Here is a 20,260-nt window from a genome sequence, read left to right as displayed (position 1 = left end):
TCTAAACTTAAAAAAAAAGTCAGGCACATCAGTCACATGTCCTTCGCAGTCATCCCAACTCCTCTAACCAGTGTTAGTCAACAGGTTGGGTTTCACGTCGAAATGGCGACTACAGAAACATTTGTGTTAAGATATTGTTGCCACACTTTTGAGTACCGAAATACTGAGAAGCTAAGAGCATATAAGTATAGAATTACTATTCTTAACTCCACTCGACCTCTATACACGCATCTCTCGATAATTTGGTTCTCGCTATTTAGTCGGGATATTCTTATAGCAAAATATCCTGGAGTCGATATTGAGGTGAAATACTGACAAGTTGCTATAATGATTCAGACTAGCCAAATCCACAGGTCGGCTTGCTAAAAATATAATATCCTGTTTCAGTAGCACTCCTGCTGCAAAATCAATTTTTTTAATTTTGTCATACGTTTATCCTAATTCCAGTGCTCTTCCATTTGAGCAGGGGAGCATTGTCCTACAGGCCACAGAGCGGAAAAAGAAAACGTTAATTACGTTTATTTATTACCATTTTATTTTTCAGCAACCCATCCTGAACTAAGTGTCAGGACGGAGGTGCGGCTACCGCTGCCGAGTGGCAGCAGGGAGCTGTGCACTTTAAAATGCGCCTGTCTCTTTGGCTGGCCATCTTGGGACGGCCAGCCAGACATGCACATTTTGAAGTTCTCAGCTAGGTAAGAGAAAGCGCAGGCCTCCAGTGCTCTTAGGAGCGCTGTAGGAGCCTGCTCTATTCTATCCTGGTGCAGCTTTCATGCTGTGAAAGAAGCACTGGGATTGGGTGGTGCAGTTTCCTGCATCTGCAGCTTCCTGAGGACACCCAAGGGAGGAGAATGTTGCACTGCCAAGAAAGGAAGGTACGATTATTTCTCTATTATACGTGTGTTGTACTGGCCGCCGCCTCCCCACCCTCGGTACATGCCAGCCACCACTCCCTGATTCTCGATCCTGCATCGGTGGCCAAAAGAGATTTTGTTCTGTTGAAGCAAGCCATTCAAAATCTTTTGGTACACAAGTTATCTTTGGGCCTTGGGGACAGAAGTATATGATGGGAGAAAAAGTTTATTAATCCAATCAAATTTCTTTTCTTACTAAATTTGCGAAGTTACTGTAACATGAAGATTGTATGTAGGCAGTAAATTGCGTATATCGGGTGTCTTTTGATGTACTGTGCTAAAAGAAAGGGCATGGGACCTTGCGCTGTAGTAATCAAATGTGTGAATGTGCTTTGTTCCTCTGAATTACATGTTTTATTGTGATCCACAAATACATCATTATATCATTATAAGTTATAGTATTGACTATAAATTTAAATCGCCTATGAAATAGAATTGTGCAAAATTTTTAAGTTTGCTCAATTTTATGCTTTTTACAGCTGTCATCCATATTATTTATCTGATTTTGCAACACAATACTGCATGTGAGTTCCCTTCGATTGTGCAACTCTTGGTGAAATATAACGTACTTTATGGTGGATACTACGGAGTCACCTTCGCTCGTTTAGAGGCGGTGTTAGTGAATTCTGTGCTTAGTGTTGAAGTGCACCCGCAATGTTGGATTCTTATTTACATTTCACACCTTGGAGTTAAGGAGTTCCATGTTATCTTACCCAAAAGTTGTAGTCATCATTTTGATAGTTGCACTAATGAAATAAAGAAATTATTGTACAGAACAATCACATGAAAAAAAACTTTCAGATCAATTTGAGAAATTCTATGTATATGGTGAGAAACATTTAATGAATGCATAATGTGTACAATTCTGTGCTTACTTTTTAGGTCTCGCCTGAGCCAATGCGCTTGCACATTGCTACGGCTAGACTTATGTAGGGGCTACAGGAAAGGCTGCCAGGGTGCTTTGGAATGTGGATTATGGCCAGTGCATGTGCGCCGGGACGCGCGCTCACCATTTGCCCCCCCCCCCCGCATCAGACTTGAAAGGAAGCCGCTCGTACACCACCATTTGTCTGAGCCTCGGCATCAGACTTCAAAGGAAGCCGCTCCCCTGCCCCCCCCCCCCCCATCAGACTTCAAAGGAATGCGCTCCCAAACTTGCTGGCCTCGCTCTCATGAGCCTTTATTTACTTGTTTTCATGGTCTGTTCTTCCTCCAGCTCTCTCTCTCCTTACCTCTGTTTCTTCGCCACTCTCTCGCTTTCAACCTTGTTGTTTCATATTGTTAGCCCTGGCTCTTCTCTTCCATACAGGCTCACTTCTGTCGCTCGCTGCTTTTGCTTCTATGAATTTTGGCCTATCTCCAACCTCCTCCCTCGCTGATCTCGGATCTCGGTCCCCTCCTCCTCTTTCCTCTCTCCCTCGCCTCTCCCGCTCTTACTGTTCCTGTCTCCTATTCATTCATCTTCCTCATCCAATTTACCAACCTCTCTTCATCTCGCAGACATACTTCCATTCTTGGCTAAGAAAATCATTGCCGTATTGATCTGTGCCTACTCGTCTCTCTTCATAACACATCCAATGCTTTGTTAATCAATGTTATATACATAACAAGGGTTTTGTTCACAGGTCTATTAAGAGGATACTTCACTCGGGGACACCACCACATCACTCGGGGACCCAACCATATCACTCGGGGACACCACCACGGTATACAGACAAAATATTGAGTCCAAAATATAGAATTGCACTAATATCGAAGTCAAAATATAGAATGGACAAAATATCAAATGGACTATAGTCAACAAAAATATCGAATGTGAGGTAAGTAATTTAATATCGATTTACATAAATATAGAAAGTCAAAATATCGAAATAAATAATATAGGTATTAAATATATCGATTTTTTAATATCAATTTTTTAAAAGTGTTTTGTGTGTTAGTATATGTGTGAAAAGTGTACATTTATTTTATAATTTATTTTAAGTTATGAGCTTTATGGTATTTCATTTTTGCGTAATTTAATTCTGTAGCGGGTTGTGGGTTTATAGGGGAATAGGGTGGGAAGTATAGTTAATTAAATATTTAAATGTATTTATTGGTATTTATTTTGAATTACTTGTTAATTAATTTTTAATTGGTAATTAAATAAATGTTAATTGTCAATTAATTTTTATTAATTGATTAATTGATAATTATGTTAATTTTATCAATTTATTTTCCTCAGCGGGTTGTGGGTTTATAGGGGAATAGGGTGGGAAGTAATTTAATTATAATTTATTAAATATTTTAATTTATTTATTGGTATTTATCTTGAATTAATTGTTAATTATTTTTAATTGGTAATTAAATCAATGTTAATTGGTAATTAATTTGTATTAATTGATTAATTGATAATTATGTTAATTTTATAAATTTATTTCCCGCAGTGGGTTGCGGGTTTATAGGGGTATAGGGTGGGAAGTAATTTAATTACAATGAATTAAATATTTTAATTTATTTTACTGGTATTTATCTTGAATTAATTGTTAATTAATTTTTAATTGGTAATTAAATCAGTATTAATTGGTAATTAATTTTTATTAAGTGATAATTATGTTAATTTTATACATTTATTTCCCGTAGCGGGTTGTGGGTTTATAGGGGTATAGGGTGAGAAGTAATTTAATTATAATTAATTAAATATTTTAATTTATTAGTATTTATTTAGAATGAATTGTTAATTAAGTTTTAATTGCTAATTATTTAATTGTTGATTAGTAATTAATTTGTATTAATAGGTAATTAATTTTAATAATTAATTTTATTTGTATTTTAATTGATTAATTATTATATTATATTAAATTGGTAATTACTTTTAATTAATTTTTTATTGGTATTAATATTTAATTTATTTTTATTAATATATGAAGTATTTACTTTCCCTACTGTTGCACTCACTGGAGTGGGAATAGTAATATTTCCCCATACGCTATCCAACGCTTTTCCTACTGTTGCACTCACTGGAGTGGGAATAGTAATTTTTACACCTACTCTATCTAACGCTTTCCTTACTGTTGCACTCTCTGGAGTGGGAATACTTATTTTTACCCCTACGCTATCCAACACTTTCCCTACTGTTGCACTCACTGGAGTGGGAATAGTAATTTTTACCCCTACGCTATCCAACGCTTTCCCTACTGTTGCACTCACTGGAGTGGGAATAGTAATTTTTACCCCTACGCTAACCAACGCTTTTCCTACTGTTGCACTCTCTGGAGTGGGAATAGTAATTTTTACCCCTACGCTATCCAACGCTTTCTCTACTGTTGCACTCACTGGAATGGGAATAGTAATTTTTACCCCTACGCTATTCAACGCTTTCCCTACTGTTGCACTCACTGGAGTGGGAATAGTAATTTTTACCCCTACGCTATCCAACGCTTTCCCTACTGTTGCACTCTCTGGAGTGGGAATAGTAATTTTTAGCCGTACGCTATCCAAAGCTTTCCCTACTGTTGCACTCACTGGAGTGGTAATAGTAAATTTTACCCTTCCACTATCCTACGGAAAAATATTGTATATTTTTTTAATTAATATTGTTTTTTATTTATATATATATATATATATATATATATATATATATATATATATATATATATATATATATATATATATATATATATATATATATATATATATATATATATTGTCGCTCCAGGTTGTCCACCTCTTGAGTAGCACACGAGCAGCAGCTTTATTTATGTGTAGGTGAGGGCGGGGATCCGCTTGTAGACGCCGCTCCGTAATGGATCTGCCCGACGTGTTTCGAAGCTCCATCTGCTTCTCTTCAGGGGCTTTAACGGAAGCGGTGTGCGCACCCGTTACACTTCTCCAATTTGATATAACTCACCCGCCGATGGGAGGCTCCAATGAGACTTCTGGGAAGTGTAGTGCGGAAAGCACACAATCAAGTCCTGTATGGACTCCACAAGTGGGCCCGTCCTCGATCCCATGTACGGCTGCTACTTCACTGCCGTGACCCCCACGTTAACGGGGTGGTGCATACTCCGCGGCTGGACTGCCGCGTGTAAATTGTCGCTCCAGGTTGTCCACCTCTTGAGTAGCACACGAGCAGCAGCTTTATTTATGTGTAGGTGAGGGCGGGGATCCGCTTGTAGACGCCGCTCCGTAATGGATCTGCCCGACGCGTTTCGAAGCTCCATCTGCTTCTCTTCAGGGGCTTTAACGGAAGCGGTGTGCGCACCCGTTACACTTCTCCAATTTGATATAACTCACCCGCCGATGGGAGGCTCCAATGAGACTTCTGGGAAGTGTAGTGCGGAAAGCACACAATCAAGTCCTGTATGGACTCCACAAGTGGGCCCGTCCTCGATCCCATGTACGGCTGCTACTTCACTGCCGTGACCCCCACGTTAACGGGGTGGTGCATACTCCGCGGCTGGACTGCCGCGTGTAAATTGTCGCTCCAGGTTGTCCACCTCTTGAGTAGCACACGAGCAGCAGCTTTATTTATGTGTAGGTGAGGGCGGGGATCCGCTTGTAGACGCCGCTCCGTAATGGATCTGCCCGACGCGTTTCGAAGCTCCATCTGCTTCTCTTCAGGGGCTTTAACGGAAGCGGTGTGCGCACCCATTACACTTCTCCAATTTGATATAACTCACCCGCCGATGGGAGGCTCCAATGAGACTTCTGGGAAGTGTAGTGCGGAAAGCACACAATCAAGTCCTGTATGGACTCCACAAGTGGGCCCGTCCTCGATCCCATGTACGGCTGCTACTTCACTGCCGTGACCCCCACGTTAACGGGGTGGTGCATACTCCGCGGCTGGACTGCCGCGTGTAAATTGTCGCTCCAGGTTGTCCACCTCTTGAGTAGCACACGAGCAGCAGCTTTATTTATGTGTAGGTGAGGGCGGGGATCCGCTTGTAGACGCCGCTCCGTAATGGATCTGCCCGACGCGTTCTAAGAGCCTTCCTCAGTGCCCTGCACCCACTCGAGTCATGTAGAAATGTTAATCAGTCCTGCTCCGCCTTAATGTGTAATCTGGCGTCTCTGAGCTCCTCCCCTTAAGTCGTAGGCTCACCTGTTGGACATCAGGATCCATTAACCGGACTCCAACTCCAATATATATTTCTCACCACGTTCTCCTTTTTGAAAAAGTACGTAGACGACACACCAGGAGTTTGCTGTGATGTGGAAGTTTATTGGCAGCAAAAAAGCAAACAAGCATATATATATATATGTTTAAGAAAAATAAAAATCAGTTTTTGTATAACTTAAATTAATTATTTCATAATTTTAAGGTTATTTAAGTATTTTTAAGTATATTTAAGGTAATTATTTTTAATATTTCATTAATTATAAATTATTTTTAAGACATTTTTAAAAATTCGATATTTTGACGAACTATAGTTTTTTAATATCAATATTTTTGTACTTACCTGTTTGTAGATAGGAATTCGATATTTTGTCATTCTATATTTTGTCTTCAATATTTTGGGTATTCTATATTTTGTCAGTGATCCCACCACCACATCACTCAGGGACACCACCACATCACTCTACTTCATTCTGGGACACCACCCCATCTCTCAGGAACACCACCACATCACTCAGAAAGACCAGCACGTCACTCAGGGACACCAACACATCACTCGGGGACACCACCACATCACTCGGGGACACCACCACATCACCCAGGGACACCACCACATCATTCGGTGACACCACCACATCACTCAGGGACACCACCACATCCGTCAGGGGCACCACCACATCCCATACTTTGTTAAACAATGTTATATACATAACAAGGGTTTTGTTTACAGGTCTATTAAGAGGATACATCACTCGGGGACACCACCACATCACTCAGGGGCACCACTCAGGGGCACCACCACATCACTCAGGGACATAACCACATCACTCAGGGACACCACCACATCACCACATCACCCAGGGACACCACCACATCACTCGGGGACACCACCACATCATTCGGTGACACCACCACATCACTCAGGGGCACCACTCAGGGGCACCACCACATCACTCAGGGACATATCCACATCACTCAGGGACACCACCACATCACTCAGGGACACCACCACATCACCCAGGGACACCACCACATCACTCGGGGACACCACCACATCACACAGGGACACCACCACATCACTCAGGAACACCACCACATCACTCAGGGAACCCACCACATCACTCAGGGACACAACCACATCAGTCAGGAACACCACCACATCACTCAGGGACACCACCACATCACTCGGGGACACCACCACCTCACTCAGGGACACCACCACATCACTCAGGGACACCACCACATCACTCTGGAACACCACCACTTCACTCTGGGACACCACCCCATCTCTCAGGAACACCACCACATCACTCAGGAACACCAGCACATCACTCAGGGGCACCACCACATCACTCAGGGGCACCACCACATCACTCAGGGACACCACCACATCACTCGGGGACACCACTACATCACTCAGGAACACCACCACATCACTCAGGGACACCACCACATTACTCTGGGCCACCACCACATCACTCAGGGACACAACCACATTACTCTGGGCCACCACCACATCACTCAGGGACACCACCACATCACTCAGGGACACCACCACATCACTCAGGGACACCACCACATCACTCGGGGGCACCACCACATTACTCTGGGACACCACCACATCACTCTAATACACCACCACATCACTCTAATACACCACCACATCACTCAGCCCAACCACATCATCACTCAGCACCACAACAGCACTGTCCTTGATTGCTACCAACAAGCATTGCCATAGCCAATAGGATTCGCATTAGGAAAGTGTAAGCTATTGGCTTTGTGAATAGCAATGCTATTAATTTAGATATTTTCAAAGCCAACACATATTTTTAAAATGTGTCATTTACAATACCAATAGCTCACACTTTCCTAATGCGAAACCTATTGCTTTGCAAATGCTTGTTCTTGTAGTTGTTTCACATCAATTCTTTTATCCGTGATTTTGAGTATATTACTTTTGCAGTCCCAATATTCAAGCAACTGTGAAATTAAATTACAGCTGCTGAGAGAGATTTATGTAGCCGGTCAGCAAACTTATCTTGCCGCATGTGTAATATAAATAAGGCTCCCTATTTTCTGTTTTGACAGATTTTTCCAGATAAATACAGACAGAAACCAATGTGTTTTCTGTCTGCATTTATTTTTAAAAGTGGATGAATACCAAAAATTATGCTTCTTTTAAGTGACTCTCTGTGCTTATAGGCCAGCAGCTGAGCATATGGACAGCATGGGAAATTAAAAAAAAACAGGATGAAATGTATTTAAATAACATACATTTATGGTACAATGCTGGTATTTACCAGTGAATGTATTGTTATGTAATATTTGACAGCTTAAATAGCTGAAACACAACAGACATCAAAGTATGGAAATGTACAGCTTTACAACTTCACATTTACACAAAACACTAAATAAATATAGATAAATACAGATAAAATGGCCAAAAAATTAATATGAATAAATACAGGCAGAAATTAACCATAAAACCGGGAGGCCTAAATAGAAAGTTTGCAAGAAGTTGATGGGTTTAATGCTTGAATTGATCTTAGCCTCTGGTAATTACTCAGGCCGCATCCTAATCATACCATGCTACCTCAGTTTGGACCCAGCCATATGCAAATCAATCTTGATGCTGCACCAATGGGAACACCAGGTCCTGCCTGACCCAGAACACCAGTAACCCAGGACGGTTTTGCCCTTGTTATGGGCTCATCAGCCGGGTATAGCTTTTAATAATGAAGTAACACGTCTGGAAATTCAATGCTGATATCAAAGGAAAAGACAAAAAAATGACATTGATGTCTAAAATGATCAAAAGAAGGGACACCAAAGATTAGATTAAGAAGTACCACATAAGGGTAACATTAATTTAGTAATGTATTCTACATCATATTGAAGAAAAAGCAATCACTCCGATTAATCACATTGCTCCAACTCCCAGAGTCATGAAACCCACCACACATACAGTGTCTGGATAGGGACCCCCAGATACAGTTCCATGATGAGTGGCACAAAATTGAGAAGCCAGATAAATAGGCGACAAAAATAAAGGGTTCACGAAGCTGACTGTTAGACCTGGCATCCGTGGCGTGGGTCCCCCGTCCACTTTTTTGCCCTCTTCATGTATGACCCCTTTTTTGTGCTGGACTAAGACGCACTGAGTACTGTACCCCTGCTAACTAGAGCCACGGTGCAAGTGCTCCCTTTCCAAGTATAACCACAAACCTTGTATCGGACCCGGGGAAAATGGTAGAAACTCCAAATTAGTGTCCCTAACATCAGGGGTATATGAGACATTCTTTTCGGGGAATGAAGGTTAGATCCGGAGCATAGAAATGGCCTTGGTAGGAAAATGTCTAGATTCATAACCTCATAGTGTGCCCCAGATGTGTAGTCAAATGTCTGGGTTGACTCCCACAGCCTGAGGGTAGCTGGCTGCCGTCAGATAAGAGAGGGGGGGGGGTAGTTTCTGGCAAGTGTCCTGCCTGCAACAATGCCGTCCCCACTTCCCGCTGAGCGTCTGACACCCCGGCCTCCCTCCTTCAAAAGACAGGGGTGCCATCTGGAAAAGACGACACTCTACCTGATGAAAGACTTCAAAGACATTCTGAGATATAACTAGGGAAGCCTTGAACGGGAGGGCAGATCGTTGCTGGACATGAGAGAGCCCTGCTGACTTTGTCGCGGCTCACGGATCGTACCTCCGGCACGCAAAGCATTTCACCATCACGAGCCCTGCTGACTCTGTCACGGCTCATACCTTGAGAATCGTACCTCCTGTACGCAAAGCATTTCACCATCACGAGCCCTGCTGACTTTGTCGTGGCTCGTACCTTGAGGATCGTACCGTCTGTACGCAAAGCGTTTCACCATCACGAGCCCTGCTGACTACGTCGCGGCTCGTACCTTGAGAATCGTATCTCCTGTACGCAAAGCATTTCACCATCACTAGCCCTGCTGACTTCGTTGTGGCTCATACCTTGAGAATCATACCACCAGTACGCAAAGCATTTCACCATCACGAGCCCTGCTGACTTTGTCGCGGCTCGTATCTTGAGGATCATACCGTCTGTACGCAAAGCATTTCACCATCACGAGCCCTGATGACTACGTCGTGGCTCGTACCTTGAAAATCGTACCTCCTGTACGCAAAGCATTTCACCATCACGAGCCCTGCTGACTCTGTCGCAGCTCGTACCATAAGAATCGTACCTCCTGTATGAAAAGCGTTTCACCATCACGAGCCCTGCTGACTTCGTCGCGGCTCGTACCTTGAGAATCGTACCTCCTATACGCAAAGCATTTCACCATCACTAGCCCTGCTGACTTCGTCATGGCTCATACCTTGAGAATCGTACCACCAGTACGCAAAGTATTTCACCATCACGAGCCCTGCTGACTTCTTCGCGGCTCGTACCTTGAGAATCGTACCTCCTGTACGCAAAGCATTTCACCATCACGAGCCCTGCTGACTTCATCGCGGCTCGTACCTTGAGAATCGAACCACCAGTGCGCAAAGCATTTCACCATCACAAGCCCTGCTGACTTTGTCGCGGCTCGTACCTGGAGAATCGCACCCCTAATCTTTGACTGTGAGTATCCGAGTAACCCTAGCTACTCGAACCCAACCTGAACTGACCCCATCCCCATCTTCAACCCCCGAACAGTCGCCCCAACCTTCCTACCTTATTGTGTATTTGTACTGTTATTGGGCCTTGTGATAAATCAATATATAAAGGATACTATGTTTTCATAGAAAACGGGTGTGGTGTCCGTTTGTAGTGTGGCAAAATATTACTGTACATGATCATAAATGCTTTACACTTTCCCTCGAGGTTCAGTCTGACTGCTTGGTGATACTACTAAGGGGATAGCCCCCTATCCTAACTAGAGGAGGCAGGTACTCACCTCTGCCCACCAGAGACCGCCCAATCTAACACTGACAGACTGCAGTTCACCCAGGGATATTTGCTGATGAAGTTGACAGGATCTCCAGTAGTACTGAAAATGAGCCCTTACTGGTTAGGGGGAAGCCGGCTGGACATGAGCTAGTGGACAGCGATGGACTTTTAGATGACTGCGTAGGAGCTGTAAGGACAGGAGCCATCAGTCGGCTGTACAGGAGTCTTAAGAAGGATGCGGTTACAGAGGCAGGTAGGTGAACTCAACAGTCAGAACAGGAGCCCTCAGCTGGCTGGACAAGGATCTTTAGAAGGGGGAGGTTTCTGGAGCCCTCAACATTCAGAACAGGAGCCCTCAACTGGCTCGACATGAGTCTTTAGATGGATATGGTTAAAGAGGCCGGACAAGAGCCCTCAACAGTCAGGACAAGAGCCCTCAGCTTGCTGGACAGGGGTCTTTAGAAGGATAGAGTTACAGTAGCCCTCAGCAGTCAGGATAAGAGTCCTCAGATGGGTGGACACCACTTTAGAAAGATGAGGTTATGAATGACGGGTAGGAGCCCTCAACAGTCCGGACAGGATCCCTCTGTTGACTGGACATGGGTCTTTAGAAGGATGAGGTTACGGATGCCGGTAGGTGCCCTCAACAGACCGGGCAGGTGCTCTCACCTGGCTGGACAGGATTCTTAAGAAGGAGGAGGTTTCGGTAGCCCTCAACAATCGGGAAAGGAGCCCTCAACTGGCCCGACATGAGTCTTTAGAAAGATGAGGTTACGAAGGCCGGACAGGAACCCTCAACAGTCTGAGCAGGAACCTTCAGCTGGCTGGACATGAGTCTTTAGAAGGATGAGGTTACGGCTGCCAGGTAGGAGCCCTCAACATGTCCAGGCAGGAGCTCTCACTTGACTGGACAGGAGTCTTTAGAAAGAAGAGGTGACGAAGGCAGGACAGGAGCGCTCAGCAGTCAGGACAGAAGCAAGCAGCTCCCCAGCCCACCCCATGCCCCCTCCCAGGCAAGCAGACCCAGGACTGGGGAGTGGCTATTCAACTACCAGGCTACTCGGAGCCGTTCCCTCACACTAGCCCAGGCCCCTTAAGGCTTTGCTGGACGCACCCCAAATCATCCTCCACCATCTTGTGAGTTGCAGCCTCCCTGTGCCCCAGATTGCAGTGAGCAGAGTCCAGGAAGTGGTAAGGGGGCAGATTAGTGCTGTCTCTTCCCCAAAACAAGTTTTTAAAAAAACGATTTTCCCTTTCTATGATTTCTGTCTTTGCCTGTGGTTGTTACAGTTTAAAAATTTTACTTTTAACCTGCCTGTGATTGGATATTTATTCACCTGTTTTGTGTTTTAAACTTGTGTTTTTTCCTGCCCATGATTGCTTCCATTTAACGTGTTGAATTGTGGGATTTGCAGTCCAAACTCTGTAGTTTTTCCCTCTCATTGCTGATGACTTCCAGTTTTCCCTCCAAATTTCTCCTTTGCTCTGTGCTAAGACCTGTATGTTAAAACAGTGCATCCCCCAGCCACCATTTTGTGTTCACAAGCCAGTGAAACCAGCCGCCCTGCCTAAACCCTTCCCCCCCCCCCCCCCCCCCCCCCCAGCAACAGGGATATTCTACATCAAAGGGTGATTCTGTGAGCTGTTTGAACTGTGTTTACTAGGGACTGTGCACTTCGTTTTTTGGCAGTAGAGGGAGTAAAGTTTTATTCAAACAGTATTGTTAGATTTCAAGTTAGTGAGGCCTTTACCTGCAGAAGTCCAAAGTGTGGATTGAGCCTGTCTGTCTCCTAGGAGATTCTGAACAGAAAAGCAGCTTCCAACTCTCTGGCCAGCAAACCTTGACTGAGGTCGCTGGGACCTTATATGGTCTGATATTGTTTGGTACATGTGTACACTGATTGGTGGTTGTATCTGATGTTTCCATTTGATTAGGGTTAGTGTCCTCATTGGTTGGGTATTTGAGTGTTCTGATTGGTTTCTGGGTCTGTGATTCAGTCAATGTAGGGTTGGAATTAGGGCTAGGGTTAGGATTTCCATTGGAAGTAGGGCCTAGGGTTTCCTGTGTTATTGGTTGTTGGGACTAGGGTGGGACTAGGACTAGACTTTTAATTGGAAGTAGCGATTAGGGCTTCTGGTGTGATTGGTTGCTGGACTGGTTCTGGGACTAAGGGTTGGGTTAGGCTTTCTATTGGAAGTAGGGACATGGGCTTCCTGTGCCATTGGTTGCTTGGACTTGGGGTGGGACTACTGGTAGGGCTAGGGCCTCTATTGTACGTAGAGATTAGGGTTTTTGAACTGATTGGGTGCTTGGACTCGGGCTAAGATTGGCTGTAAGGTCCTGGTCTACTATTGGTTCTAGATTTTTAGGGCTAGTGTTGTGATTGGATAGTGTTAGGGCTAGGGTTCACATTGGCTGACGGGGTCCCCTGATTACTAGGGCTATAAAAGGCCATGCTTAGGGTGTCTCAGCCCGGGCGTCGAGGCTAAAGGCGGAGAGGACAAGGGCAGTTGCCTGTTTGAGCCTGTTAAGGGCAGAGAGGACAGAGGCAGTTGCCTGTTTGAGCCTGTTAAGAGCGGAGAGGACATGGGCAGTTACCTGTTTGAGCCTGTTAAGGGCAGAGAGGACAAAGGCAGTTGCCTGTTTGAGCCTGTTGGAGACTGGCCAGGGCCAGAAATGCTGCCCAATAAACATCCCTCCAGTATGCATCTATATACTTTCAATGTACTTATGGATCTATATATTTATCGCTTTCTTCTAATTTAGCATTTCCAATGCATTTCCCTATTTCTCAGCCTATACTTCGCTCAATATATCCTCTACATCCACTCTCTCATTTTAACCTCAAACCCCATACCACTACTTTGATCCCCAAAATAACCCTTTCTAGACTCTCTCCTACTCTACCCCTCCTTGCATCATCTTACACCTCTTATACTATACCGATCCCCCTAAGCAAACCTTTCTAAACTCTTCCCTCTTTTCTACCCCTCCCCAACCTTTCTCAATTCAAAGAAATGACTAACATATCCACCACTTAAATTACTTTCATGTTTCACCATACTAATTCAACACTAATCCTCTATAGGTCCTGGAGTAGCGTGCTACTCGCCAGAAAAGCGCTTCATCATCCATCAGGGGTAACAAGTGCTATATGAATGCAAACCTTTCTTCCCCTTTTATCCCTCCGCTATCCTTTGCACTCCAAATAACTGACTAATAGCCACTGAAATTACTTTCATATTTCACCACATTAATTCACCACTAATCCTTTATGGGCTTCCTGAATAGCGTGCGTCAACACCCCATCAGGATTAACAAGCGCTATATAAATACAAACCTTTTTTTCCTCCTCTAGCCTTCTGCTATCATTCCAAAGCCAAATAACTTACTAACCTATCCACCACTTAAAATGTACTTGCATGTTTCACTATATTAATTCAACACTAATCCTCTATGGGTCCCGGAGTAGCGTGCTACCCGCCGAAAAAGTGCTTCAACGCCTCGTCAGGGGTAGTAAGCGCAATATAAATGCAATTACAATACAATACAATACAATACATGAGTCTTTAGATGAATGAGATTATGGAGGCCGGACAGGAACCCTCAACAGTCTGGACAGGAGCCCTCTGCAGGCTGGACAATAGCCTTTGGAAGGATGAAGTTACGAAGTTCGGATATGAGCCCTCAACACTCAGGTCTGGAGCCCTCAGCTGCCTGAACAAGAATGTTTAGAAAAGTGAGGTCAATGAGGCCGGGGAGGAGCCATCATTAGTCCGGATCAGAAGCCACCAGCCGACAGGACAGAGGCCTTTACTAAGATGATGTATCGGAGGACAGGGAGGAGCTCTCGACGGTCTCACCAGGGTGGAAACAAGTCTTTAGATGGATGAGGTCAGGGAGGCCGGATAGAAGCCCTCAACTGTCATGACAGGAGCCCTCAGCCGGCTGGTCAGGAGCCTTAGGAAGGAGAAGGTTAGGGAAGCCGGGTAGATGCCCTCAGAAAGCTGAATGGGGTCTCGCTGAGTGTAGGCATGAGCCGTTTCCCAGCATTCACCACAGAAGCCATCTGACAACAGGACATGAGGGGAGGGGAGGGCATGGTAGATGCCCTTGGGTGCTAAACAGGGTGTCCCTGTGGCTGGGCGCGTAGTGGTCAGGTGCACTGTCAGATGGCGCCCACCTTTCGGATAGTGATTTACAAAAGGGGGTGGTGATGAACAGAGTGTCTGAATTGAGCAGACCACTCTTACCCAGTCCAAAGATCAGGGCTTGATCCATCACCGTTATTTATCTCACTGCCCCATCCCAGCTCAGAACCTGGCTATATGCAAATCAGTCTGTCCCTGGCCCAGTGCATCATGGGAACAGGGCATACTAAACTACCAAGCCAATTCTTTACCAGAAAGGAGACAAGCTACCGGGGACCGGTTTCTGGCATTTCAGCCGTCTTCGGCCCGGCTTGCTTGAATCCTGATGGAGCAGTGAGAAAGGGACTCATGTCTGAGTATACCCTGCCACACCTATAGTGGCCAAAATCGATTTACAAAAGGGGGTGGTGATGAACAGAGTGTCTGAATTGAGCAGACCACTCTTACCCAGTCCAAAGATCAGGGCTTGATCCATCACCGTTATTTATCTCACTGCCCCATCCCAGCTCAGAACCTGGCTATATGCAAATCAGTCTGTCCCTGGCCCAGTGCATCATGGGAACAGGGCAGACTAAACTACCAAGCCAATTCTTTACCAGAAAGGAGACAAGCTACCGGGGACCGGTTTCTGGCATTTCAGCCGTCTTCGGCCCGGCTTGCTTGAATCCTGATGGAGCAGTGAGAAAGGGACTCATGTCTGAGTATACCCTGCCACACCTATAGTGGCCAAAATCGATTTACAAAAGGGGGTGGTGATGAACAGAGTGTCTGAATTGAGCAGACCACTCTTACCCAGTCCAAAGATCAGGGCTTGATCCATCACCGTTATTTATCTCACTGCCCCATCCCAGCTCAGAACCTGGCTATATGCAAATCAGTCTGTCCCTGGCCCAGTGCATCATGGGAACAGGGCAGACTAAACTACCAAGCCAATTCTTTACCAGAAAGGAGACAAGCTACCGGGGACCGGTTTCTGGCATTTCAGCCGTCTTCGGCCCGGCTTGCTTGAATCCTGATGGAGCAGTGAGAAAGGGACTCATGTCTGAGTATACCCTGCCACACCTATAGTGGCCAAAATCGATTTACAAAAGGGGGTGGTGATGAACAGAGTGTCTGAATTGGGCAGACCACTCTTACCCAGTCCAAAGATCAGGGCTTGATCCATCACCGTTATTTATCTCACTGCCCCATCCCAGCTCAGAACCTGGCTATATGCAAATCAGTCTGTCCCTGGCCCAGTGCTTCATGGGAACAGGGCAGACTAAACTACCAAGCCAATTCTTTACCAGAAAGGAGACAAGCTACCGGGGACCGGTTTCTGGCATTTCAGCCGTCTTCGGCCCGGCTTGCTTGAATCCTGATGGAGCAGTGAGAAAGGGACTCATGTCTGAGTATACCCTGCCACACCTATAGTGGCCAAAATCGATTTACAAAAGGGGGTGGTGATGAACAGAGTGTCTGAATTGAGCAGACCACTCTTACCCAGTCCAAAGATCAGGGCTTGATCCATCACCGTTATTTATCTCACTGCCCCATCCCAGCTCAGAACCTGGCTATATGCAAATCAGTCTGTCCCTGGCCCAGTGCATCATGGGAACAGGGCAGACTAAACTACCAAGCCAATTCTTTACCAGAAAGGAGACAAGCTACCGGGGACCGGTTTCTGGCATTTCAGCCGTCTTCGGCCCAGCTTGCTTGAATCCTGATGGAGCAGTGAGAAAGGGACTCATGTCTGAGTATACCCTGCCACACCTATAGTGGCCAAAATCGATTTACAAAAGGGGGTGGTGATGAACAGAGTGTCTGAATTGAGCAGACCACTCTTACCCAGTCCAAAGATCAGGGCTTGATCCATCACCGTTATTTATCTCACTGCCCCATCCCAGCTCAGAACCTGGCTATATGCAAATCAGTCTGTCCCTGGCCCAGTGCATCATGGGAACAGGGCAGACTAAACTACCAAGCCAATTCTTTACCAGAAAGGAGACAAGCTACCGGGGACCGGTTTCTGGCATTTCAGCCGTCTTCGGCCCGGCTTGCTTGAATCCTGATAGAGCAGTGAGAAAGGGACTCATGTCTGAGTATACCCTGCCACACCTATAGTGGCCAAAATCGATTTACAAAAGGGGGTGGTGATGAACAGAGTGTCTGAATTGAGCAGACCACTCTTACCCAGTCCAAAGATCAGGGCTTGATCCATCACCGTTATTTATCTCACTGCCCCATCCCAGCTCAGAACCTGGCTATACAGCCAGGTTCTGAAACTGGGATGGTGCAGTGAGCTAAAAAACGGTGTTGGATCTAGCCCTGATCTCTTGACTGGGTAAGAGCTTTCTGCTTAATTCAGAGACTCTGTCCTTCACCACCCCTTGTTGTAAATATTTTTGTCCACCCTAAGCGTGGAAGGGTATTCTCAGATGTGAGACCCTTGCTCATTGCACCATCAGGATTCAAGCAAACCGGGTCGAAGACGGCTGTAATGCCAGAAACCGGTCCCCGGGAGCTTGTTTCCTTCCCAGTGTAAGAATTGGCTTTTGTAGTTTGGTTTGCCCTGTTCCCATCATGCACTGGGACAGGAACAGACTAATTTGCATACAGCCAGGTTCTGAAACTGGGATGGTGCAGTGAGCTAAAAAACGGTGTTGGATCTAGCCCTGATCTCTTGACTGGGTAAGAGCTTTCTGCTTAATTCAGAGACTCTGTCCTTCACCACCCCTTGTTGTAAATATTTTTGTCCACCCTAAGCGTGGAAGGGTATTCTCAGATGTGAGACCCTTGCTCATTGCACCATCAGGATTCAAGCAAACCGGGCCGAAGACGGCTGTAATGCCAGAAACCGGTCCCCGGGAGCTTGTTTCCTTCCCAGTGTAAGAATTGGCTTTTGTAGTTTGGTTTGCCCTGTTCCCATCATGCACTGGGACAGGAACAGACTAATTTGCATACAGCCAGGTTCTGAAACTGGGATGGTGCAGTGAGCTAAAAAACGGTGTTGGATCTAGCCCTGATCTCTTGACTGGGTAAGAGCTTTCTGCTTAATTCAGAGACTCTGTCCTTCACCACCCCTTGTTGTAAATATTTTTGTCCACCCTAAGCGTGGAAGGGTATTCTCAGATGTGAGACCCTTGCTCATTGCACCATCAGGATTCAAGCAAACCGGGCCGAAGACGGCTGTAATGCCAGAAACCGGTCCCCGGGAGCTTGTTTCCTTCCCAGTGTAAGAATTGGCTTTTGTAGTTTGGTTTGCCCTGTTCCCATCATGCACTGGGACAGAAACAGACTAATTTGCATACAGCCAGGTTCTGAAACTGGGATGGTGCAGTGAGCTAAAAAACGGTGTTGGATCTAGCCCTGATCTCTTGACTGGGTAAGAGCTTTCTGCTTAATTCAGAGACTCTGTCCTTCACCACCCCTTGTTGTAAATATTTTTGTCCACCCTAAGCGTGGAAGGGTATTCTCAGATGTGAGACCCTTGCTCATTGCACCATCAGGATTCAAGCAAACCGGGCCGAAGACGGCTGTAATGCCAGAAACCGGTCCCCGGGAGCTTGTTTCCTTCCCAGTGTAAGAATTGGCTTTTGTAGTTTGGTTTGCCCTGTTCCCATCATGCACTGGGACAGGAACAGACTAATTTGCATACAGCCAGGTTCTGAAACTGGGATGGTGCAGTGAGCTAAAAAACGGTGTTGGATCTAGCCCTGATCTCTTGACTGGGTAAGAGCTTTCTGCTTAATTCAGAGACTCTGTCCTTCACCACCCCTTGTTGTAAATATTTTTGTCCACCCTAAGCGTGGAAGGGTATTCTCAGATGTGAGACCCTTGCTCATTGCACCATCAGGATTCAAGCAAACCGGGCCGAAGACGGCTGTAATGCCAGAAACCGGTCCCCGGGAGCTTGTTTCCTTCCCAGTGTAAGAATTGGCTTTTGTAGTTTGCTTTGCCCTGTTCCCATCATGCACTGGGACAGGAACAGACTAATTTGCATACAGCCAGGTTCTGAAACTGGGATGGTGCAGTGAGCTAAAAAACGGTGTTGGATCTAGCCCTGATCTCTTGACTGGGTAAGAGCTTTCTGCTTAATTCAGAGACTCTGTCCTTCACCACCCCTTGTTGTAAATACACCTTTCGGATAGTGGTCAGGCACATTTAGAATAGGTTGCAGATGCCTCAGAGCTCAGGCAGGGCCCTCAGAGCTCGGTCTGGGCCCTCAGAGCTCGGTCTGGGTCCTCAGAGCTCGGCCTGGGCCCTCAGAGCTCGGTCTGGGCCCTCAGAGCTCGGCCTGGGTCCTCAGAGCTCGGTCTGGGCCCTCAGAGCTCGGCCTGGGTCCTCAGAGCTTGGTCTGGGCCCTCAGAGCTCGGTCTGGGTCCTCAGAGCTCGGCCTGGGCCCTCAGAGCTCTGCGGCCCTCAGAGCTCGGTGTGCGCCCTCAGAGCTCGGTCCGCGCCCTCAGAGCTCGGTCCGGGCCCTCAGATCTCGGTCCGGGCCCTCAGATTTCAGTCCGGGCCCTCAGATGATGGATCATTTAAAGGCTGACGTTCATCCTCAGAGGCGTAGATTCGGAGGCAGGTGGGAGTTTGGGGTGTTACACCCCCCTAACAAATGTATTCTATAGTAAATAGTAGGCTTCAAGTGCTTTCAGTCAGGTAGTGTGAACTGCCTGTCTGATTTCACTCGGAATTTTCACATTCCCACACTGACAAAAACAAACACTCTCTCGCCTGCGTTTTGAAGGCCTTAAAATGTTGATTTGTTTAAAAAATATTGCGCTTTAAGTATCCTTAACAATCCGTCCTCTCCTCCTTCCACTGCCCTTTAAACGCCCCTTCATATCCTGCTTCCCATATAATGTGCTTTAACGAAATATCCCAGCTTGATTGATGGGCAATCTGAAGCCCCCCCCCCCCCCCCCCCCCCCCCCATCATACAGACCAAGCCAAGAATTTGGAAACCAGCCGTCAGCTGGGCTGATGATAAGAATGTATTAAAAATCATGGTGAACGTTTGTTTTCTACTTTATATTATAGTGCTTTACCAATGATGTACAATGTACCTGAAAATAAACAATTTTAAATGCAATTTACAGTGGGTGAGGCTGAGGGGGTTACCTTTTTCGCCCCCGCCTGACCCAAATGGCCCATGTTCAGCTGTGTAACGAGCTGGGGGTGTTTTATCTCCATCCACAGTGCAGGAGACATAA

The sequence above is a fragment of the Lissotriton vulgaris genome, chromosome 12 (genome assembly GCF_964263255.1).
Source record: "Lissotriton vulgaris chromosome 12, aLisVul1.2, whole genome shotgun sequence".
In the NCBI taxonomy this organism is placed as follows: domain Eukaryota; kingdom Metazoa; phylum Chordata; class Amphibia; order Caudata; family Salamandridae; genus Lissotriton; species Lissotriton vulgaris.
This window is presented reverse-complemented; position numbering follows the sequence as displayed.